Consider the following 13,413-nt stretch of genomic DNA (forward strand, 5'->3'; position numbering starts at 1 on the left):
GATGTGATCACTGACCTAGAGCCAGATATCCTGGAATGTGAAGTCAAGTGGGCCTTAGAAAGCATCACTACGAACAAAGTTAGTGGAGGTGATGGAATTCCAGTTGAGCTATTTCAAATCCTGAAAGATGATGCTGTGAAAGTGCTGCACTCAATATGCCAGCAAATTTGGAAAACTCAGCAGTGGCCACAGGACTGGGAATGGTCAGTTTTCATTCCAATCCCAAAGAAAGGCAATGCCAAAGAATGCTCAAACTACCACCGCACAATTGCACTCATCTCACACACTAGTAAAGTAATGCTCAAAATTCTCCAAGCCAGGCTTCAGCAATATGTGAACCGTGAACTTCCAGATGTTCAAGCTGGTTTTAGAAAAGGCAAAGGAACCAGAGATCAAATTGCCAACATCCGCTGGATCATGGAAAAAGCAAGAGAGTTCCAGAGAAACATCTATTTCTGCTTTATTGACTATGCTAAAGCCTTTGACTGTGTGGATCACAATAAACTGTGGAAAATTCTGAAAGAGATGGGAATACCAGACCACCTGTCCTGCCTCTTGAGAAACCTATATGCAGATCAGGAAGCAAGAGTTAGAACTGGACATGGAACAACAGACTGGTTCCAAATAGGAAAAGGAGTACATCAAGGCTGTATATTGTCACCCTGCTTATTTAACTTATATCAGAGTACATCATGAGAAACACTGGACTGGAAGAAGCACAAGCTGGAATCAAGATTGCCGGGAGAAATATCAATAACCTCAGATATGCAGATGACACCACCCTTATGGCACAAAGTGAAGAGGAACTAAAAAGCCTCTTGATGAAAGTGAAAGAGGAGAGTGAAAAAGTTGGCTTAAATCTTAATATTCAGAAAATGAAGATCATGGCATCTGGTCCCATCACTTCATGGGAAATAGATGGGGAAACAGTGGAAACAGTGTCAGACTTTATTTTTTTGGGCTCCAAAATCACTGCAGATGGTGACTGCAGCCATGAAATTAAAAGACGCTTACTCCCTGGAAGGAAAGTTATGACCAACCTAGATAGCATATTCAAAAGCAGAGACATTACTTTGCCAACAAAGGTTCGTCTAGTCAAGGCTATCGTTTTTCTTGTGGTCATGCATGGATGTGAGAGTTGGACTGTGAAGAAGGCTGAGCACTGAAGAATTGATGCTTTTGAACTGTGGTGTTGGAGAAGACTCTTGAGAGTCCCTTGGACTGCAAGGAGATCCAACCAGTCCATTCTGAAGGAGATCAGCCCTGGGATTTCTTTGGAAGGAATGATGCTAAAGCTGAAACTCCAGTACTTTGGCCACCTCATGCGAAGAGTTGACACATTGTAAAAGACTCTGATGCTGGGAGGGATTGGGGGCAGGAGGAGAAGGGGACGACAGAGGATGAGATGGCTGGATGGCATCTCTGACTCGATGGACATGAGTCTGAGTGAACTCCGGGTGTTGGTGATGGACAGGGAGGCCTGGTGTGCTGCGATTCATGGGGTCGCAAAGAGTCAGACACGACTGAGCAACTGATCTCTGAATCTATGTAAATATTTGATTTGAAATATAAATATTATATTTATTTGAAATATATCAAAATATATATTTGATTTATATGCTTAACTATATATAACAGAAACAGGCTAAGTAGCCAGGCTTTGTCCCCTGTGGACACTTTAAGATAACGGTTATGGCAGGGACAAAGAGGGAGTAAACCCTGTTGAGTAGAAGATCAAGAGCTCCCATCCTTGGAGCAAGGGAAACACTGCACAAGTGCAGAAAGGCTCCTTAGGGGTCAACAGGAGGGGGCACTATCCCATAATATGTGATGCCAAGAGCCCCCCCACCCCCACCCCCGTAGGCCTCTGGGCTGGAATTCATCTTGGAAAAATGTTGCACATGCTTGCGGGAAAGGTCCTAGGGCAGGTCAGGTATGGAAAAAGAATCAAGATAATTGACCAAAAGTAAACAAAGATGCAGAATAACTGCCTTCCACAAATGATTTAACTGCCTCTTTATTGTGCTCCTCCTCATTAAGACATCCACACCCTTGCTCTCCAGGTGTGAATCTTTGCCTTGCTTCTGTCTTAATTAAACAAACTTTCTCTGTGTGCTCTCCCAATTGTGTGTGTCTCTAATAATAAACTTTATACCTGTTTTAACAGTTTTTGTGTCCTTGAAAAATACATTTTTCAATGGGGCAAGAGCCAGGGAAATTTTGCTTCTAGCCTCTAGCCTTGATGATCTAGTGGGTAGGATTCCTGGTTTTCATCTGGGCTGCTGCTGCTGCTACTAAGTCGTTTCAGTCGTATCCAACTCTGTGCAGCCCCATAGACGGCAGCCCACCAGGCTGCTCCATCCATGGGATTTTCCAGGCAAGAGTACTGGAGTGGGTTGCCATTGCCTTCTCCTCATCTGGGCTACCCAAGTTCAATTCCTGGGCAGGGAACTAAGATCTCGCTTCAAGCCACCATTCACTGCTGTCTCTCCAAGAACTCTACCCGAAGCTTTTACCTCCTCATGTGCCCGTGGAGGGTGTTGTGATGGTTGCAGCCTTCTTTCTGTGTTCTGCCACTTTCTCTATGATCCCCCAAGTCCCCAGGGGTGAAAATCAACCCTGTCAATGTTATTATGGTCTGAGAGTAGGATAGAATTCACAGTTAAGTCAAGGTCAGAGAAGAGGCAGACTCCCAGAAAGAAACAAGGATAAAGTTTCTGAGTGCCAGGAGCAAAATCTCACCACAACTTCAATTCTAAGGAAACTTTCTAAACACAAGTCGTAATGCTGCTACTGCTACTGCTGCTAAGTCGCTTCAGTTGTGTCCGACTCTATGAGACCCCATAGACGGCAGCCCACCAGGCTCCCCCATCCCTGGGATTCTCCAGGCAAGAACACTGGAGTGGGTTGCCATCTCCTTCTCCAATGCATGAAAGTGAAAAGTGAAAGTGAAGTCGCTCAGTCGTGTCCGACTCTTAGCAACCCCATGGACTGCAGCCCACCAGGCTCCTCTGCCCATGGGATTTTCCAGGCAAGAGTACTGGAGTGGGGTGCCATTGCCTTCTCCAAGTCATAATGCTAGGTAGAAGCAAAGAAAATCTTTAAATACACTTTACTTTAAATACACTTAAATGCCTGGAACTGGCAATCTATTTTATTGTAGTCTTCCTACGCCTGAAGACAGGAGTTATGCACTTCATTTTTACAAATATGTAATCTGAGACTCAAAAATAAATAGCTTGACCTGAGTTTGAGTCATGGCTGCTTGATTCTAAAGCCTGTATTTTTGTTATTACATGAATCTGCTCATTAAATATGTCTCATTTATTTTAAAGGATCTGTTTGATTCAAAGGGAGACCTCGTGAAGAAGATAGGAATAGGAGTCGTCTGCCACAGGGTCCTGCTATTGTTTCTATACTTGTTCAAGCATGCTAATATTATCTGTGAAAAAGTGCAAGTCGCTCAGTCGTGTCTGACTCTTTGCAACCCCATGTCCATTCCATGGACATTCCATACAGTCCATGGAATTCTCCTGGCCAGAATACTGGAGTTGGGTAGTCTTTCCCTTCTCCAGGGGATCTCCCCAACCCAGGGATCGAACCCACATTACAGGCGGATTCTTTACCAGCTAAGCCACAAGGAGAGCCCAAGAATACTGGAGTGGGTAACCTATCCCTTCTTCAGTGGATCTTCCCCACCCAGGAATTGAACCAAGGTCTCCTGCATTGCAGGTGGATTCTTTACCAACTGAGCTGTATTATCTGTACTAGAACAATATTCTAGGTGCCACCTGCCAATGCAGGAGATGCAGGTTTGTTCCCTGGGTCAGGAATATCTCCTAGAGGAGGAAATGGCAATCCACTTCAGTATTCTTGCCTGGAAAATTCCATGGACAAAGGAGCCTGGTGGGCTGCAGTCCATGGAGTTGCAAAGAATTGGACACGATTGAGCAACTCAGCATGCATACATGCTCTAAGTACGTTACATACATGCTCTCATTTAATTCCATAATAACTCTATGAAATCATTACTATTATTACTCTGTTTTACAGACTAGAAAAACCACAGTCACCTTGCTAGTAAAGGACTCTCTGATTCCAAAAGCAGAAACTTTATTCTATATACTGTCATGGATAAAGCCTAGATGGTAGGTAGTACCATTTACTTTTTAAAAGATGGGTTCTAGATATGGTACCTGGAGAGTGAGGTGACCGATCATGGCAAATACACATCTGGAAACAAAGCTGATCCATCATTAGGTTTTAGGCAGTTAAGAGTCTTTTTCACCCTCTCGATTGACTCTGTTCTTACCACTAAAGTTTTTAGGTTATCAAATCTGGACTGCTGCTGCTGCTACTAAATCACTTCAGTGGTGTCCAACTCTGTGCAACCCTAGAGACAGCAGCCCACCAGGCTCCCCTGTCCCTGGGATTCTCCAGGCAACTACACTGGAGTGGGTTGCCATCTCCTTCTCCAATGCATGAAAGTGAAAGTGAAGTTGCTCAGTTGTGTCCGACTCTTAGCGACCCCATGGACTGCAGCCTACCAGGCTCCTCTGTCCATGGGATTTGCCAGGCAAGAATACTGGAGTGGGTTGCCATTGCCTTCTCTGGACAAGCCCTTATAAATCACATAATCCCTACCCCATCATCTTATAGATGAAAACATGGACAGCCAGAGAAGGGAAGTGACCAGCCCCAGGCCATTCTGTCCAGCTAGGAGATTGTAACACAATAGCCTTCCCCTGACTCCCAAACTCTTCTGCTACAAGCACCTCTTTTCTGTTTTAATATTTAAATTAAAAGTTGTGTTTCCCCAACCCTCCCCACAGTATTTTCTCTAGACTGCTCTTTATCCTTCTCTTTATCTCATGGGTTCAGTTCCAAACACCTCCACTCTCCTCCCTAGCTGTCCCAGTGTGGACTGCCATTTGATGGACATTTCCATAGCTATCTGATCATCAGATCTGAGCCAGTTAACAGTCACATCCTCTTTGCCCTCTCTGCTATGTGATGCCATCCCAGCCACCCTTCTTTCCCCCTCACCTTTCAGGGCACCTCCCTGTCATATCCTCCTTTTTCTGGCTGCTACTTCTCATGAGCTTCATCTGGTTCCATCTTCCTCCCTACCTGCTAAACCTGTTAGCCTTCCCACAGTTCTGTAGCCTGCCTCTTTCTCTTTATCCATTTCCCTCAGGATGCCTTCTCCTTGTCCCTTCTCCATGAAACCTTTCCTGACCAAGAGAACTGAGTCCTCCTTTCCTGTCTTACAGATTTCTTTCTTGGAGCTCATAACACTGTACTGTTTCTTTGTTTAGAAGTATGTTCCCCACTTCTAGATATGAGCCCCTCAAGGGACTAGAATCTGATTTGTTAGGTTTGGTATCCAGACATTATAAAGGCCTTGCTGTTGTTGTTCAGCTGCTTTAACCAATTCAGTTCAGTTCAGCTCAGTTCAGTCACTCAGTCGTGTCCGTCCATTTGCAACCCCATGAACTGCAGCACCAAATTCTCATCACCAACTCTCGGGAGTTTACTCATGTTCATTGAGTCAGTGATGCCATCCAACCAACTCATCCTCTGTCATCCCCTTCTCCCCTTGCCTTCAATCTTTCCCAGCATCAGGGTCTTTTCCAATGACTCTGTTCTTCCCATCAGATGACAAAACTATTGGAGTTTCAGCTTCAGCACCAGTCCTTCCAATGACTGATTCAGGACTGATTTCCTTTAGGATGGACTGGTTTGATCTCCTTGCAGTCCAAGGGTCTCTCAAGAGTCCCCTCCAACACCACAGTTCAAAAGCATCAATTCTTTGGTGCTCAGCTTTCTTTGTAGTTCAACTCTCACATCCATACATGAGTACTGGAAAAACCATAGCTTTGACTAGACATACCTTTGTGAGGAAAATAATGTCTCTGCTTTTTAATATAGGAGAAGGCAATGGCACCCCACTCCAGTACTCTTGCCTGGTGAATCCCATGGACAGAGGAGCCTGGTAGGCTGCAGTCCATGAGGTCGCTAAAAGTCGACACGACTGAGCAACTTCCCTTTCACTTTTCACTTTCATGCATTGGAGAAGAAATGGCAACCCACTCCAGTGTTCTTGCCTGGAGAATCCCAGGGATGGGGGAGCCTGGTGGGCTTCCATCTACGGGGTCGCACAGAGTCGGACACGACTGAAGCGACTTAGCTGCAGCAGCAGCAGCAGCAGCTTTTTAATATGCTGTCTAGGGTGGTCATAGCTTGTCTTCTAAGGAGGAAGAGTCTTTTAATTTAATGGCTGCAGTCACCATCTGCAGTGATTTTGGAGCCCAAGAAAATAAAGTCTCTCACTGTTTCCATTGTTTCCCCATCTATTTGCCATGAAGTGATGGGACTGGATGCCATGATCTTCGTTTTTTGAATGATGAGTTTTAAGCCAACTTTTTCACTCTCCTCTTTTACTTTCATCAAAAGGTTCTTTAGTTCCTCTTCACTTTCTGCCGTAACAGTGGTGTCATCTGCATATCTGAGGTTATTGATATTTCTCCCTGCAATCTTGATTCCAGCTGTGCTTCATCCAATCTGGCATTTTGCATGATGTACTCTGCATACAAGTTAAAGAAGCAGGGTGACAATATACAGCCTTGACGTACTCCTTTCCTGATTTGGAACCAGTCTATTGTTCCATGTCCAGTTCTAACTGTGGCTTCTTGACCTGCATACAGATTTCTCAGGAGGAAGGTAATGTCGTCTGGTATTCCCATCTCTTTAAGAATTTTCCCATCCAGCTCTAATGTTAATAGAGCTAGACTTATATTGATGCCTTTCCTCCACCATCTCAATATTCTGCTGGACTTCCTTGTTTTGATGAAGGTAGTTATTGATATGTTGGAATCACCTGTCGTGGTGGCTTTTTAGCTAAGTCGTGTCCGACTCCTGCGACCCTGTAGACTATAGCCTGCCAGGCTCCTCTGTTCATGGGGATTCTCCAGGCAAGAACACTGGAATGGGTTGCCATTTCTTTCTCCACATCTTCCTGACCCAGGGATCAAACCTGCTTGTCCTGCACTGCAGGCAGATTCTTTACCAACTGAGCTACAGGCTACTGTAAAGAATAATGATACCTGAGTTTCACCCTCAGATTCTTATTTAATGAACCTCGATGCATCAAGATTTTTAAAGGTCCCCAGATTAGCTTGTACCATACTTTGAATACCAGATTGGAAATACCATGCCTTCCTAAATAAAAAAAACCTTGAAATTATCCTCAATTTTTTTTTCCTTCTGTCAGTTTCAGATTCCTTTTGATCTTGGAAAGACAGCAGTGAGCAGTGGTGTGAAGTGAAATCTTAATTCCCTGCTGGCCTGGAATAGCCTAGATATGCTGAATCTGAATAGCCTGGATGAAAACCAGGAGTCCTACTGACCAGACCAGCAAAGGCTAGAGGCTAGAAGCTCTTTTTCCCTAGATCTTTGGCCTCAGTGAAAAATGCATTTATCCTGGAGGCAGAAACTAAATGCAGGTACCAAGTTTATTAGAGACAGAGCACAAGTGGGAGAGCACACAGAGAAACAGATTGTTAAGACAGAAGTAAGGCAGATCCACACATCCAGAAAGAAAGGGTGTGGGTGTCCCTCTTAGGTAGGAGCACTGAATAGTCGTGATTAAGTCATTTAAATAGGGCAGTTCTTCCAGGTCTTTGTTTACCTTTAGTCAATTATCTGGTGTCTTTTCCCACACATAGTCTACCCTGGGTGTACACGTACCCGTCGGCCAACATGGGCCTTGAAGTGAAGGCTTTTGGGAGAAGCAAGACACATTATGGCCTGACATCATCCCCTGACTTTTGACCCATGAGGAGCCTTTCTGTGCATGACTAGTGTCCTCCTTGTCCCAGAAAGGGGGCGAGGGGCAGCGGAGACTCCTTAATCCTTTACTCAAACAGTGTTTTGCCACCTCTTTGTCCTTGCCATGACTTTACCTTAAAGGTGTTTACAAGAGACAAACACTGGCTATTTACCCTGTTTCTGTTGTCGTTTCCATACAGAGGGCAAACAGGAAGCTGATTGTAAATGCCTTAACTGGGGCCCACCTTTGTCTTGTCTCAGAAAATGCTAACAGTTCTAAGCAGCTATCCTGAAGCCCACTTCTCTGTGCCTCATGACACAGTAAACAGTTGTAATGTAAGCTAGTTTTAAACAGAGGCCACTTGTAAATGTGTAACCTGGAGCCCATCTGTCTCCGGCCTCACTTTGTGTCTTTTTTCCGTCTCCTTGCCCTTTCTTTCTCTATGAATATTGCTCACTCCAGCAGTTCTTAAGTACTATACGACTTAATATTCTTTAGGGATGAAATTGGACTGAAGCTTGGGTTCTCTCAAACATAACCAAGATCCTCTGCATCTAAAGGCATATTACTACTAATTATCTTTAAAAATAAGTTTTTACCCAATAATTTTTGCCTATTATTTTTGAAAGCTATATGTACAAAGACATGTGTTGACTATTTCCACAGTTATTTTTAAATATCTAAATCATAGCAACTTTTTATTCTGGAAATTAACTTCCAAGCTCAGTCTTTTCTCTCCCCTTGCTCTTGGGCTTTCGGCTGAGGTCAGATACCCAAGATAAGAGGGGGCAGGAAGAGACAGGGTGATGGCAGCTAGCACTGGCTGATTTGCTACTGTGCCAAATGCTTGAAAACATGCTTCGGTATCTCTAATACTAAAAATAGTTATAAATTAAGAATCGTTATTCCCATTTTAATAACTGACTTGTCTAAAGTCACTCAGAATTGGGAGATGGATTTGAGTTTGTCTCACTCCAAAGCTTAGGCCCTTTTCCATTTCGTCACGCTGCACCCAGAGCCAGGTTCCAATCAATTGCTTCTTCATTGATCTTGGGAAGTACCTGTGAAACTGAGTAAGACTCTGCAGGGCCCTCCCAGGTACAAAAACCCTTTCATGTCCCCCGTTCTTGTTTGTAGAAAAAGTTTCAGTCTCCTAGGCCTTCTCTGTGTTCCAAAGAGCAGGGATAAGAAGGTAACAATTGGAGAAGTGAAGGGATGTAGAAAATGAAAAAGGAAAACCAGTCAATCAAAAAAGGTAATGATAGCTGAAACAACAATTCAGCAATAAAACAGAGTCCTAGAGAAGGCAATGGTACCCCACTCCAGTACTCTTGCCTGGCAAATCCCATGGACGGAGGAGCCTGGTAGGCTGCAGTCCTGGGGTCGCCTGGAGTCGGACATGACTGAGCGACTTCCCTTTCACTTTTCAATTTAATGCATTGGAGAAGGAAATGGCAAACCACTCCAGTGTTCTTGCCTGGAGCATCCCAGGGATGGGGAAGCCTAGTGGGCTGCCATCCATGGGGTTGCACAGAGTCGGACACTACTGAAGTGACTCAGCAGCAGTTCCTCCTCAAGGGGGATATACACAACACTCTGAACTGTATCTTTGAGTTGTTCCACAGAAACTAAGACCCCCCCAACCACACACACACACAGTTAGAAAGTGGTGACTAAAGCTGACAACAGATAGACCCCAGACTGGTTTGAACCAGAAGGATGATGAAGAAACCTGATGTTCTTGAAACATCGCCCTGTTACCTCACCACCAGCCAATCAGAAGAAAGTTCACAAGATAACAATGCAACCTGCAACCTGCGCCTCAAATGAGGTGAGTTGTTTGTTTTTAAAAGACCTTCCCTGAAAGCCATTGAGGAAGGAGTTCAGGTCTTTTGAGCACTAGCCGCTCTTTTTCTTTTCTTTGTTTGGTGCCCTGCAAAATACAATGTACTTTGCTTTTCCACAACCCAGTGTCAGTAGACTAGCTTTGCTGTGCATCTGGTGAGTGGACTCAAGTTTGGTTTGGTAACACCTGCAGCATCTAGTCCAGCACTCCTCATCCAGCAGTGCTAAGCAGAAGTTTGTTGAATGATTTCAAACACTGACTCTTCTTCCATAGTTGGTCTTTAAGCCACAAAAATGCTTTCATTAGCTTCCTTTATACTTATAATTAAGAAGTGCCACTGACATCTGGCACTGTGTGCAGGTCAAGAAGCAACAGTTAGAACTGGACATGGAACAACAGACTGGTTCCAAATAGGGAAAGGAGCATGTCAAGGCTGTGTATTGTCACCCTCCTTATTTAACTTATATGCAGAGAACATCATGAGAAACTCTGGGCTGGATGAAGCACAAGTGGAATCAAGATTGCCCAGAGAAATATCAATAACCTCAGATATGCAAAAGACACCACCCTTATGGCAGAAAGTGAAGAAGAACTAAAGTGCCTCTTGATGAAAGTGGAAGAGGAGAGTGAAAAAGTTGGCTTAAAGCTCAACATTTGGAAAACTAAGATCATGCCATCTGGTCCCATGGATCGGCTCCAAAATCACTGCAGATGGTGACTGCAGCCATGAAATTAAAAGAAACATGCTCCTTAGAAGAAAAGCTATGACCAACCTAGATAGCATATTAAAAAGCAGAGACATTACTTTACCAACAAAGGTCTGTCTAGTCAAAGCTATGGTTTTTCCAGTAGACATGTATGGATGTCAGAGTTGGACCATAAAGAAAGCTGACCGCTGAAGAATTGATGCTTTTGAACTGTGGTATTGGAGAAGACTCTTTAGAGTTCCTTGGACTGCAAGGAGATCCGACCAGTCCATCCTAAAGGAAATCAGTCCTGAATATTCATTGGAAGGACTGATGCTGATGCTGAAACTCTAATACTTTTTGAAAAATGAGATGATATATGTATAGCACTTAAAATGGTGCTCAGAATATACTAAAGCTCAGTAAATATTAGCTAGTTTATTAATCTACTAGGCAGACTGAAATGTCCACTATTAGAAAAATGCCCTTGAGGTTTGGCAAGGTCTCTCTAAAAGTCACTAGTTAAATATGAAAGTGTCACATATCTAAGAAAATAATGTCCTGTTAGCAACCACCTGGAAGCTCAGCAGTAAAGAATCCACCTACAATGCAGGAAATACAGGAGATGTGGGTTCAAACCCTGGGTTGGGAAGATCCCCTGGAGGAGGGCATGGCAACTCATTTCACTTCTTGTCTGGAAAATCCCATGGACGGAGGAGCCTGGTGGGCTACGGCCCATGGGGTCACACACAAAGAGTGGGACACGACTGAAGCAACTGAGCACAGGATTACAGCAGTCACTCATTTAGTTTCTATTGGCATGCTGTGATTTATGTATGATTTCTTGATCAATTTACTGAAAAAGTCTTGTGGGAATGTGGATCAAAACACCCAAGCGACTCAGAACTAGCGTTCAGGCTGGAGTGGGGAAAGAGCCCGCTGGGAGGATGCTCCGGGGACATTTATCCTCCAGGAGAACCTTGGGAGAGAATGTGGACTGCAAAGAAAACAGAGACATTAATTTAGATGTTAAACTTGGTTCAAATGCCAATGCTGCCATTCACTAACTGTGACCTTTGACAGGCAAATCATTCTTTCAGAACATGTTTCCTTGTCTATAACAGGGGAGCCAATTCCATATTTTCAGTGTGTCTCACGATTAAATGACACAACATTTGAACACTTGAAACGAATGCCTTGGCGTATTGCTGGTGCTCAAAATTGTTAAAGCCCAAAGCCAAAAGTAGGCTTCTATTCCCTACTTTCTGCAAAATCATTTTGGTTATGCCCTTTAGGATGCTGATTATAAACCGAAGTTGTTTTGTATGATTTTTTTTTCATTTATTGCCTGTTTGCTAAAGCTAATATTGCCCCTTTCAAACTGAAAAACATGCCCTTTTGTTATTCTACCCTGCATTGCAGGGAAGACCCACCATATGGTTTCTGATAGCCTCTAAAAACACACCTACCCAAAGAGATTCATTTTTGCTCCCCCACATTATGAACTCAGGCCCAGCTGTTCTCTGCCTAAAAGGCAATACTCAAGAGACAGGTGCTGGTGGGAACAGAAAGTTTGCTTTATTCAGTGAGTCAGTTCAGTCGCTCAGTCATGTCTGACTCTTTGCAACCCCATGGGCTGCAGCTCGCCAGGCTTCCCTGTCCAGCTCTAACTCCTGGAGCTTGCTCAAACTCATGTCCATCAAGTCAGTGATGCCATCCAACCATCTCATCCTCTGTCATCCCCTTCTTCTCCTGTCTTCAATCTATCCCAGCATCAGGGTCTTTTCCAATGAATCAGTTCTTCCCATCAGGTGGCCAAAGTACTAGAATTTCAGTTTCAGCATGGGTCCTTCCATTGAATATTCAGGACTGATTTCCTGTAAGATTGACTGGTTTGATCTCATTGCAGTCCAAGGGACTCTCAAGAGTCTCCTCCAACACCACAGTTCAAAAGCATCAATTCTTCAGCGGTTAGCCTTCTTTATGGTCCAACTCTCACATCCATACATGATTACTGAAAAACCATAGCTTTGACTAGACAGACCTTTGTAGGCAAAGTAATGTCTCCGCTTTTTAATATGCTGTCTATGTTGGTCATAGCGTTTCTTCCAAGAAGCATATGTCTTTTAATTTCATGGCTGCAGTCATCATCTGCAGTGATTTTGGAGCCCAGGAAAATAAAGTCTGTCACTGTTACCATTGTTTCTCTATTTGCTATGGGGTGATGGAACTGGATGCCATGATCTTCATTTTTTGAATGTTGAGTTTTAAGCCAGCTTTTTCACTCTCCTCTTTCACTTTCACCAAGAGGCTCTTCATTTCCTCTTCGCTTTCTGCCATAAAGGTGATGTCATCTGCATATCTGAGGTTATTGTTTTATTCAGGAGACTGCCATTCTGGGGAGATGGTGGATTCATGTCCAAAACCCAATTTCGAAGACTCTGAAAAAAGGAGAACTATTAAGGGAGGAAGTCAGAGTCTGTTATCTTCCATTGTGTGCAGACTTTCTTCGGATTGGTTGGTGGTGAGGTAAAAGGGCGGTGCTACAGGAGTCTGGTGTTCAGCCAGAACCTACCCTCCGGTACCTGGGTGGGGGCCTTAATTCCTGCAGAAGAACTCAAAGATTGTTGTGTCCATTCCCTGAAGTGGAGTGAGGACCCTGACCAGAGGCTGCACCATTGTTTCTTGATTGCTCCTCCTTTGTTTCTGCATTCTCTCCCTTCCCTGATAAGCAGCTGTTGGAAGCTGCCCTTTGGAATCAGGGCTTCTCTGGTGGCTCAGAGGGTAAAGCATCCGCGTGTAATGCGGGAGACCTGGGTCAGATCCCTGGGTCAGGAAGATCCCCTGGAGAAGGAAATGGCAAGCCTGGAAAAATCCCATGGATGGAGAGGCCTGTAGGCTACAGTCTGTGGGGTCGCAAAGAGTCGGACACGACTGAGTGACTTCACTCTCTTTGGAACTCAGGGAAGCCCAAGGAGGCGGAGGCTGCTGCTGCGCTGCTAAGTCGCTTCAGTTGTGTCCAACTCTGTGCGACCCCATGGACGGCAGCC

This window comes from Bubalus kerabau, chromosome 4, assembly GCF_029407905.1.
Source record: "Bubalus kerabau isolate K-KA32 ecotype Philippines breed swamp buffalo chromosome 4, PCC_UOA_SB_1v2, whole genome shotgun sequence".
Classification (NCBI taxonomy): Eukaryota; Metazoa; Chordata; class Mammalia; order Artiodactyla; family Bovidae; genus Bubalus; species Bubalus kerabau.